Source organism: Solanum lycopersicum, chromosome 11 (assembly GCF_036512215.1).
Source record: "Solanum lycopersicum chromosome 11, SLM_r2.1".
Lineage (NCBI taxonomy): Eukaryota > Viridiplantae > Streptophyta > Magnoliopsida > Solanales > Solanaceae > Solanum > Solanum lycopersicum.
The window spans coordinates 39,544,587-39,556,706 of record NC_090810.1 but is presented as its reverse complement, the minus strand read 5'-3'; the positions used below and the strand labels follow the sequence as shown (position 1 = coordinate 39,556,706).

Genomic DNA, 12,120 nt, shown 5'->3' with positions numbered 1-12,120 from the left:
TGATCCAGCAAAGACCAATGTTTTGGACACCATTGGAAAAAGCAATGTGGAAAATGATACTATATCTTTGACACCAATAATGTATAAGGAAACATTTATTGCATTTAGAACTCATCATAATTTTATGGTACAATTAGAAAAGACAATACCACAGCTCTTGGATGCAATAATAAAATTTAGAGATAAACTTCAATTAGATTTAAATTTTAAGAAAAAATCAGAATAGAATAAAATAATACTTTATTAAATTATCGTACTTTAAAAGAATTACTAATTTATGTTATTAATGGGACCATATATTTATATAGGGGTCTGCTGAAAATATATTATCTGTTATCTTATCGAAATTGGCGATTTCTTTCACTACCTAAGTCGTGACCAACGAAAAATATAATTTTAGAGAGATTATTAATTTACAAAGTATTAATTATAAAATTTTTATTATATTATTCATCACTTATCATGAAGATTTTTTCCTTTAAATCCGTTTTTACTGATTATACTATAGTTTTAATACTATCTAACCATTTTTAAAAGTATGCATTAATAAACACACGTGTAACACACATTTCAATTAATATCTTTGGTATAGAAGCAACAAAGATTTATTCTTCCTAAGTCATTTTGTTCAATTGTAACAATATCTTTGGTATAGAAGCAACAAAGATTTCTTCTTCCTAAGTCATTTTGTTCAAGTAATTTGTTCCATATTTGTCCATTATTGAGTATTGACTTTACACACTTTTTTAAAAAATTGAAATAATAGAGTAGTTTTACTATATCTCTTTGAAAATAACAAATATAATGTCTTGAAAAATATAATAGAGAAATGTCTATCATCAACGATAAGGGCTTAGAAATTAAGTATAAAATTATTAATTCATTGATTTTATAAAGTAAACAAGTATTACTGGACATTCCAAAATAATATAGTGGACAAGTATTATTGAATACCTACATATGAATTTTCACAAAGTTCATGAACAAAGAGTGACATATGCAAAAGGTAAACTATATATGAACATAAGAGGTTTTGAAAAAAAAGAGGAGAATTATAGATGTCAACTTTGTGGGAAAACAGATGAGACAAAATTATATTTTCTTGCATTGTAAATTCACTGCTCAGTTATGAAATTAATTTTTTGCTCTTACAAACACAAAATGGACCATGCCTTACCACACTACAGATCTTTTGAGCTGCTGAATTAGAAGCGGTCGAAGCAAAAACCAGAAGACATGGTAGAAAATCACTCCACAATGCATCTGGTGGACTGCATATACAAAAACAGTAAATGTTTTGAAAAGATAAGTCTAATTCCATTCACAAAGTTACATGGAATTATATTATATCGTTCTTTTTTGGAAAGATACATAGATTTCCACTTGAACTTGTCCCAAAAAGTCAGTTTCACTCTTAACCTATCCTAACGATCTATCACAAACCTTTACTACTTAAAACTTATTCTATTTACTCCTAAAACTGATGTGGCAAAAAAAAAAAAACAGTAAATAAAAAATTGGTGCATCAGAAAAATTAAAGTTAAATTTTTTTTTTTAGAAAAATCAAAATCTTCCTTCCCCTCCGATTACCCTTAAGAAAAAGAATTAAAAAAATTAAAATCTTCCTTCCCCTCCGATTATCTTTAATTTTTCATCACAACCTCAAGTATTCAGAATGATGTGAGTGTAGTAGTGTTGTTGTTGATTGTTTACGTTATTTGTTGGTTATTGAAATCTGAAAGTGTGGAGCTCTTTGAAAATTCATGGAGCCATGGTTGACGCTTTGAGCTTGGTGACACACCTGTAAAACAATCTAAAGAATAAAATCGCATAGGGATAGGGTAAGGGGGTCTGATTTGGTGTTTGTTGGTGATTGATTTGAATTTTGAGTGGCTATTTTGTGGTGATTGTTGTGTGGTTGATGGTTCGTCGAAAAAGAAGAACAAATAGCATTGTGGAGGTGGACTTATGGTGGGAATGGGTTGGGGTTGGTTGTTCTTCGCCAGAGAAGACAAAGAAAATTCTTGTATAAATTCAAATGAATGATGTCTCTGATGAGATTAGAGATAAAGTGAGTGAGAATTTAGTGATAAAGAAGATATAACTAATAGAGAATTTTAATAATTAATTAGAGATTAATTAGTGAAAAATAGAGTTAACAAAAAAGTTATTTAATAAAGAAAAGAAAACAAAAAAAAAAAGTAAGAAATTATAAAATTTTATGTGGCGCTGACATGACATCGAGTGTAATTAATACACAACATGATTTGAGAATGTTGTTACACGTCTCAGGGTGTATTAAATTCATTTTTAAATAGTAAAGGTGTGTAATAGGTCGGCACCATAGTTTAAACTAGCGTTTGACCATAATATTTCAATTATTCTTGGCAAATGTTATTTGGTGAAAATTTGAATGAAATTTCACCATGTGTTTGGTCATAGTACTTAGAAAACATATTTCATTCTATTAGAAAATATAATTTATACCAATTTACCTATCAGAACGATCCATAAGTTTGTATTACAGGCCAATTGGATTTTCATTGCAACAAATAACAAGTAGTGTCTATGATACTAGATCAATGTGGTAGTTTGGAGTGAGTGCAACAAACATCATCTCATACATAGTGAAGTAGACAAAGCACATGATTTTGTTACCCTGAGTTGTTCACCATTTTCATCAACAATCATATCATCACTTTCATATTCACTGAATATTTCATCAATATTTGGTGTTAACATAAAAAATGATGCAATACAATGCAAACAACTACTATAATGGATGTATTTGTATAAGATAAAAGTTTGATGTAAAATTTCAATTTTTAAAAGATCCCAAATACTGTAGTTTGACTCAAATACTTGAAAAAACTAGTATTTGAGAATTTGGGATATTTGCCAAAAATATTTGACAAATAATGATAAACTCTATCGACAAACAGTATTTACCAAATTTTCCCCCAAAATATTTTTTGGGAAATCTATGGCCAAACGGGTCCTAAACATGTTACTGACTTTTTAGGACAAATTTAGAAGACAATTTATGCCTTTTTCCTTCTTTTTTTTTGGTGTAAAAAACAGATATAGAGAAATTAGAGCTTTTGTAGTAAGTAGTTTCACCCTTATTCTCTTCTTTTGTTCGTCTTTTGAAGGTTTCCAACATATCTTTAATGTTGAGGAATATAACATTACCAATTTCAAAAAAATATGTTTAATGCAAGTAGAAAGTCTAAATGTCCAATCTATCCATGTCAGGTGTAAACATTTACAGCATATTCTAGGCTGACTACATAAAGATAAAGCCACTAAAAGGAAAAAGAACTTATATGTCAAGGAAAGCAAATATTTTTGTGAACAATCAAACAAGAACAACTTTTTCTTATCAAAAAGCTCCAAAATATCTTAAAACAAAACCACAACTAAGTAAAAAGCCAAAGAAAAACAATAGAATATACTCACGCCTAGCAATGCTGATGAAATGATTGTCACTATATGAATAATTTTTCAATTGCTGTATGGATTGCTATCACGTATGGCCTCACTTTCATGATTATCCAAATTGGACTGGTTGAGTGTAGCTAATCAGCTTTCTGACCATAGGAAGCAAGCTAATCAAAGCAATCTGAAGTTGTTCTGAGCTGTTCATGCGAATACTACGAACTTGCCCAGACCCTTTTTTGTCACGTCCAATCAAGTTTGTGTATCGTCCAACAGTTATTTGGGTTTGTGAATTGCATCCAATAGCAAGATCTCCATGCCAGTCCATGACCGAGAGCCCCAACGTTAGATAGTAAATGACCAAGAGGATGATCTGTCTCTAAATGTTGCTACCCCCATAAGCAACATCCCAACTACCAAACATAGCACCCCCAGATATGACCAGCAATACTCATTTGTTAACGATCAATTTGTCCTCAACTTTCACCCCACTTGTCATAACATCACCTAAGAGAGTTACTGAGAGACCAGCTGTTGCCTTATTTTTCCTGTAATTGCTAAATCTAGTCTCACTGCCTATAGTGTAAGCAAGGTCTTTACCAACCGACTGCATATCAAAACCTAAAGAAGTTGCTTTCCCATCCCATGCTTCACCGAACTTGCTATTTCCATTTGAAGATTGCCGTCCTTTTTGTCCGTAGAAAGCTGACTGGAGAAAGACAAAGGTATCTTGTCTTTGATAACGAACAACCTTTCTACATTCATGCCCTCATAACCAACATTATCGTCCCAACCATTAGGCTCTAGAACAGGCCTCACAAGACACTGATTTGAAGAATCAAGATAACGGTATCTATGAGTTGGGTTATCAGAATCAAAAGAAGCAGGTAAGGCAAAATCTAGCATTGGTACTCGAACAGACGCTGCACTGCCAGTCTCCTCTTCTACTGTTTCGTTGGTATCCATAGGCAAATCCTTAGTTGCAGCATGCATTTTCTTCATCATTCTCCGTCTCTTTCTCTCCTCCTTCAATTGCTTTTTCATAAAAAGCTTTTCCCTGTATTCTAATTCATCATTGTATGTCTTCTTTTGCTCTTGGCTCAACTTTGCTAGCTGGACTTTAGTCAAAGGTTTGAAAGCTGGCAGTTGATCATATTCTGATTCATCTTCAGAATCTCAAGACTCATCCAGATCATCATATAAAGTCTCATTGTCATCACTAAATTGGTCTGCTGATAGCTTAACCTGTGGTCTTGACTGGAGAAGGGATGAAAGCTGGAAAGGTAAAGGAGGTGATCTTGATCAAGTGGCATAAGTCTGACCTGGTGGACTGTCTCGTAACTCCAGCAATGTGCTTGTCTCAGCCAAAATTTTGGATGCAAATGACAGAAGCAACAAGTGAGGCTTCCAAACTTTACCATTAGGTAAAACTCTCTGCTCAACCCTGTTTGTTCTGCATTTTGAGTGATTCTCGACCAGAAAAACAGGATTCATAAGGCACACATCTCCTGCTGCCTGCCATATTGCTTACTGAACAACATGAGACGGCTGAGTTACAAACATGTCATAACTTGTTGTAGTACCATTGGGGATTTCAGGAGGAGTAGATGCAGCTTGTGTAAGAACAACTATTGTATTGAACCATATTGATGAGCCAAGAACTTCAGTAATTGTCCGCAACAATGTCAAGTCACCATAATCTCTACTTTGCATATCCAACCTGTCGAGATACAGTACAATATCTGATGATGTTTCCTTAATAAATCTTTAACAGAATGAAGGACTTTCTCATTCCGTAGCTGGTCTTCCCAGGAAGGCAGAAGCCCAGGAGTGTCAATTACCCGAACCTTAATTCCCTGCACAGTCCCAACAACATCTTGAACCTTCTTTTTCCCTATCTGAAATGCATCACTACCAAACTTAGCTTCACCAAATATAGAATTTATGGTCGCACTTTTACCAACACCTGTTTTTCCAAGAACCATAATTGTGCAGGAGAAATCCAAGGCTTCTTGTCCATCTGCCTCAAGTTGCTCGGCCATGGCACTTGGACGATCAAAGCTAAAAGCAGCAACACGACTTCCATTTCTCCCCCTCATCTGTTCATCCAATCCTAATCTATAAAGGACCTGGGCAACAACTACATTATGTGGATTCTGCCCAACCTTATGAGCAAGACGCAAAAACTTAACTCTTATCATCTGGAGTTTCTCGCGTATCTCATCATATTCCTCAGATTCTCCATTTGTGGGTTCTTCAACAAGTTGGTTTTGTACTGAAGACGCGGCTTCATGCACCCAAGCCTGCTGAACCACTTGGGGAGAAGGTTCCAATAGTGGGGCAGCACGACCAAGGCCAACCGGTTGAGCAGGTGGTGGTATACGAGTCACGGATGAACCAGAGGATGATACGAGATTTCTTGCAGATCCAGCTTCTGTTTCTCTCACCCCAGTAAACATTTTGCTTTGGTTCTTTTATAGAAGGCTTTTCTGACTCCTGGGCTACAACATTTTTGACTCCAATAATTGCATCAACTAGTGGAGGTTGAGAAACCTTGGAACTTACTGAAACAAACTCAGCTGTGTTTACACCAACCTTTCCATTGTTCTTGGATACTGAACCTTCCGATGATTTCCAATTCTCATCCTCTGCAGTCACAGTCTCTCTTGATAAATTTACAGTGCGGTTTTCAGAAGCTGAAGTGCAAAATACTGAAGCATCTTTCTGATCATCAACCTTGTCATTTGAAATCGCTAACCCCACAGCAGGTGACTCTTTATCATTGAGGATTTGATCATCAGTAGCATCACAAGTCAGATCATCCTTTTGCTGCTCCATGAATAGCTGAACCTCATCAATCAAATTCCCTAGTCTTACAGCAGGTAAGTCTTTTCTCGTTAATACTTGATGATCAATAGTATCCTTCTGCTCCTCCGCATAGTCCTGGACCTTGTCATTTGACTTCAGTAAAGCCACATCAGGTGACTCTTCTTTCAAATATTGAAGATCAGTAGCATCACAGTTCAGAACATCCTTCCGCTCCTCGGTGTACTCCTGAACCTTGTACTTCAAATTTACAAGCTCCATAGCAGGTGACTCTGTTTCAATTTACTTTGATGGGTCGTAACTGTTAGATATTTATTTTGCAGTATTTGTTTGATTTAGTCAAATAAAAGTAGTTACACAGAGTCAATATGTATCCTGGTCTTTAGCTAGAAGTTGCAGCTTTTAGTGGTCTGTTAACATGATATTTGTTAGCATATTTTTAGCTATTTCAGTTTGTGTACAGCTCTATAAGAGCTCCATTATGTTGATCAATAAACAGAGAAAAATTTCAATTCCCTTTCTTGCTTTCTTTGATATACACAATTACTTTCATCAGTGGTATCAGAGCTTAGATTACATACAATAGCAGCAACTAACATTCAATGACTTCCTCAGACAACTTCGTACAACCAGCTATTTCGCGCTTCGATGGTCACTATGATCATTGGAGCATGCTCATGGAGAACTTCTTGAGGTACAAGGAGTATTGGAATGTTGTTGAATCTGGAGTAGTAGAACCAGCAACAGGAGCTACGGAAGCTCAGAAAACAGAATTTGAAGTCTTAAAATTGAAAGATCTTAAGGCTAAAAATTATCTGTTTCAACCTATTGATCGTTCCATTTTGGAAACTATTCTTTGCAAAGAAACCTCCAAGAAAATTTGGGACTCTATGAAGAAGAAGTATCAAGGCAATGTGAAGGCAAAAAGGGTACAACTCCAAGGACTCCGAACTGAATTTGAGACTTTGAGTATGAAATCAGGAGAGGCAGTTGTAGATTTCTTTTCAAGAACTATGGCAATTGCAACCAAGATGAGAATCCATGGAGAGCGAATGCAGGATGTCACCATTGTTGAGAAAATTCTTCGATCAATGACACCGAAATTTAATTTTGTTGTCTGCTCTATCGAAGAATCGAAGGGTATTGATGAACTCTCCATTGATGAATTGCAAAGTTCTTTGTTAGTTCATGGGCAAAAAATCATCAAGCAGGACAAAGAAGAGCACGCGTTGAAAGCAAGGTCGAGGCAGAGGCCGAGGTCGGAGTAGGGGGAGAGGAAGCTATAGTCGAGGTAATCAACAGTACCATCAGCAGAATGTTAATCAGTTTCAAGGCAGAGGAAGGGGACGTGGAGGACATGACTCAACAACTTAGAAACCAAAGTCAGTAGACAAAAAAAATGTTGAGTGCTATCGCTGCCATAGGTATGGTCATTACCAATCAGAATGTCGAACAAATTTAAATAGACAAAGTGCAGAAGTATCTAACGTTGCAGAGAAGGAAGAAGAATTTTCTCTCTTGATGGTGTGTTGTGCAAGTGAAGAAACTCGACAAAATCTGTGGTATTTGGACACTGGGTGTAGCAACCACATGTGCGGAGACAAGAAGGCATTTTCTGAATTGGATGAAAGATTCCGCAATACCGTCAAGTTCGGTGATAACTTTGTTGTATCTGTCATGGGAAAAGGCAATGTCACTTTACATGACAAATACAACTCTTTTCACACAATTTCTAATGCGTTTTATGTTCCAGATCTAAATACCAGTTTACTCAGTATTGGTCAACTACAAGAAAAGGGTAATGAGATATCCATTAAAAATGGATTATGTCAAATTGAAGATTCAAGGCTGGGTTGGATTGCTCAAGTTAGCATGACATCAAATCATATGTTTCCACTTCCGTTGCAGAGTTCGAGATCGTCCTGCTTCTCGGCCAACATAACAGATACATCGTGGTTATGGCATTTTCGTTATGGCCACTTGAGCTTTGGTGGCTTGAGAACTTTGTAACGGAAGAATATGGTCAGTGTCCTCCCTCAAATTGCAACTCCTTCTCAAGTATGTGAATAATGTGCAGTTGGCAAGCAGCAACGTAATCAATTTCCTAAGGGAAAATCATGGAGAGCCAAAAATGTGTTGGAGCTGGTGCATTCTGATATTTGCGGCCCAATTAATCCATCTTCAAATGGAGGTAAAAGATACATAATTATCTTCATTGGTGATTTTAGTCGGAAGACATGGGTCTATTTTTTGCAGGCCAAATCTGATGCTTTTGAAGCTTTCAAAAGCTTTAAAATTATGGTGGAGAAAGAAGCAGGAAGCCAAATCAAAGTACTTCGCACAGATCGAGGTGAGTAATTCAATTCACAAGAATTTGCAATTTTTTGTGAAAGCAATGGCATTAAAAGGAAACTGACAGCAGAATATACGCCCCAACAAAACGGTGTCTGTGAGCGCAAAAATCGTACTATAATGAATATGGTGCGCAGTCTCTTGACAAGAAGCAGTGTTCCAAAAGCTTTCTGGCCTGAAGCTGCTAACTGGAGCATTCATATTTTGAATCGAAGTCCTACATTATCTGTTCAAAATATGACACCGGAGGAAGCTTGGAACGGTCAAAAGCCTAATGTTGATTATTTCAGAATTTTTGGGTGTATTTGTTATGCTCGTATTCCAGATCAAACAAGAAAGAAGCTTGGTGACAAAGGTGAGAAATGCATTTTCCTTGGTGTTAGTAATTGTTCCAAAGCTTACAAACTATATAATCCTATCACCAAGAAAATTGTCATTAATCGAGACGTAATATTCGACGAAGAAAATTTCTGGACATGGAGTGAATCTGGTTCTCAACGACAAATTCCAGTAGACTTTGATGGGCAAGATGAAGCTGAAAATCAACATAATACTGTGGTAGTGCAGCAACCAATCACTGCTCAAGATGAACAAGTAGCGACTCAAGTCTCACCGGAAGTTGCAAGAGAACCAAGAAGCAGAAAGAGACCAATATGGATGGATGATTATGAAGTAACAAGAATTGGTCAATCTGAGGATCCAATTGTTCATTTTGCTCTTTTTGCAGATTGTGATCCTGTAACCTTTGAACAAGCTGTAAAGCAATCAAAATGGAGAAAATCTATGGTTGAAGAGCTTGCAGATATTGAAAGAAATAACACATGGAAGCTGACTGAGCTTCCATAAGGTCAGAAAACAATCGATGTGAAGTGGATTTTTAAGACCAAGTTGAAAGAAAATGGTGAGGTGGACAAGTATAAAGCTCGCTTGGTGGCAAAAGGTTACGAGCAAGAATTCGGTGTAGATTATGAAGAAGTGTTCACTCCAGTAGCAAGACATGATACAATCAGATTATTTATTGCATTGGCAGCACAAAATTCGTGGCCTATTTTCCAGTTGGATGTCAAGTCGGCTTTCTTGCACGGAGACTTGAAAGAACAGGTATTTGTCGAACAACCTCCTGGTTATAATAAAGTTGGAGATGAATTCAAAGTGTATTAGCTAAGAAAGTCTTTATATGGACTTAAACAAGCCCCACGAGCTTGGTATAGTCGCATTGAAGTCTATTTTTTGAAGGAAGGTTTTTCTAAATGACCATATGAGCATACTCTGTTTGTTAAAGTTGAAGGAGGAAAGATGCTTGTTGTGTCCTTATATGTAGACGACTTGATTTATACTGGAAATGATGCTGCTATGTTTGAAAAATTGAAGCAATCCATGATGCTTGAATTTGATATGTCTGATCCTGGAATGATGCACTATTTTCTTGGCATTGAAGTTGTGCAATCTGTTGCTGGTATTTTTATTACTCAAAGAAGGTATGCTCGAGAAATCCTTGACAGGTTTGGAATGAAGAATTGTAATCTTGCCGAAACTCCAACTGGAGCTGGTCTTCAACCTGTGAAATATCCAGAAGATGGGAGGAAAGTGGACAGAAGAGTGTTCAAACAAATCGTGGAAAGTTTGATGTATTTGACTACTACTAGACCTGACATAATGTATTCTGTCAGCCTTGTTAGTAGGTATATGAGATTCCCTCAGGAGATTCATCTTGCAGCTGCCAAACGAATTCTCCGTTACGTGTAGGGAACAATTGATTGCAGAGTGTTTTACAAGAGAGGAAACAAATTAGGTTTTTTGGGTTTTACTGATAGTGATTATGCTCGAGACAAAGATGATAGAAAAAGTACTTCGAGATATGTGTTCATGTTGGGTTTTGGAGCTGTTGCTTGATCTTCTAAAAAGCAATCTATTGTCACTTTATCAACCACTGAGGTAGAATTTGTAGCTGCTATAGCTTGTGCCTGTCAAGCTATATGGTTCAGAAGGACACTTGAGGAGCTGCAGTTCAAGCAAAGAGGACCAACTGCAATTTATTGTGACCACACATCAATGATCAAACTCTCCAAAAATCCCGTGTTTCATGGCAGGAGCAAACACATAGATGTTAGGTTTCATTTCTTAAGGGATCTCACAAAAGATGAAGTCATTGAAGTTCTCTACTGTAACAGTGAGAATCAAATTGCTGATATAATGACAAAGCCTTTGAAATTATGCACATTGCAGAAACTCACGAAGTTACTTGGCGTTTGTAACCATTTTAATTAAACTGAAAGCATTCAGTTTAAGGGAGTGGTTGAGAGATATTTACTTTACAGTATTTGTTTGATTTAGTCAAATAAAAGTAGTTACACAGAGTCAATATGTATCCTGGTCTTTAGCTAGAAGTTGCAGCTTTTAGTGGTATGTTAACATGATATTTGTTAGCCTATTTTTAGCTATTTCAGTTTGTGTACAACTCTATAAGAGCTCCTTCATGTTGATCAATAAACAGAGAAAAATTTCAATTCCCTTTCTTGCTTTCTTTTATGTATACACAATTACTTTCATCAGTAACATCATCGCTCTCAATGTCCTGCTGGTCCAGGCACTCCTGACTTATCAGCACTGAACTATTCCATTCTTCTCCTTTCAGTTCAACATTTGTGCAAGGCCTTCCTGTTTAGGCAATAGATGTGAAAAATGAATAATAGTGTAATGGTATCTATTATTTATTGTTTTAGAAAGAAAATTAACAAACCCAAAAAGCCACAATTCGAGAAAATGTATATGTAATGTTAACATTCAGTGAAAATTCATTTTTTGTTGTTCTTTTTATGACCATTTTGTTCATATGATTTAAGAAATATAGTTTTGTTAAGTTGTCCATAAATATTTGAAGTGTAGGAGATTGAAAAAATCTATTTCTTAATCACTATGTATAATTAGTGAAAGAAAAAATAATGAATATTGCTCTGTATCACATTCAAACCCAAAAGGCAAGGAGAACAAGAAGGAGAAGGAGAAGGACCTAGTGATGGGGAAGGAGAAATTGAAAAAGAAAGCGAAAGAGAAAGAGAAAAAAGTTGAAGTCGTCAATTGTGATGCGAAGCAACAAAATCCACCATTGATTAGATTGATGGTTATGTATACCATTGTGAATTACTTTTTTTTTTTGTTGATAAAGTGTATAAAACAAGTGGAGAATTGTTTATTTTTGCTGATAATATTAATGATTCTTTTGTTGAAACAAATGTCAATTATGATGGGGAAGAAGAAATGTGGTGTATGTGACAACATATATAACCTATGTTGTAATTACCACCACATAATTATTTACATGTGCCCCAATAGAAAAAGGATATATGTGGCAACATATGTCACAGAAAGAAGATGTGTGGTAACATATGTCACAGAAAGAAGATATGTGGCAACATATGTCACAGAAAGAAGATATGTGGCAACATATGTTACAGAAAGAAGATATGTGACAACATATGTCACAGAAAGGGTATATGTGGCATA

At 35.8% G+C, this 12,120-nt stretch overlaps 1 pseudogene; it reads right to left on the bottom strand.

Moving 5' to 3' along the window:
- Nucleotides 1–3,431: 3,431 nt before the first annotated feature.
- On the bottom strand, nucleotides 3,432–6,525 carry LOC101262279 (translocase of chloroplast 120, chloroplastic-like; annotated as a pseudogene).
- Between the last annotated feature and the right edge of the window lie 5,595 nt (nucleotides 6,526–12,120).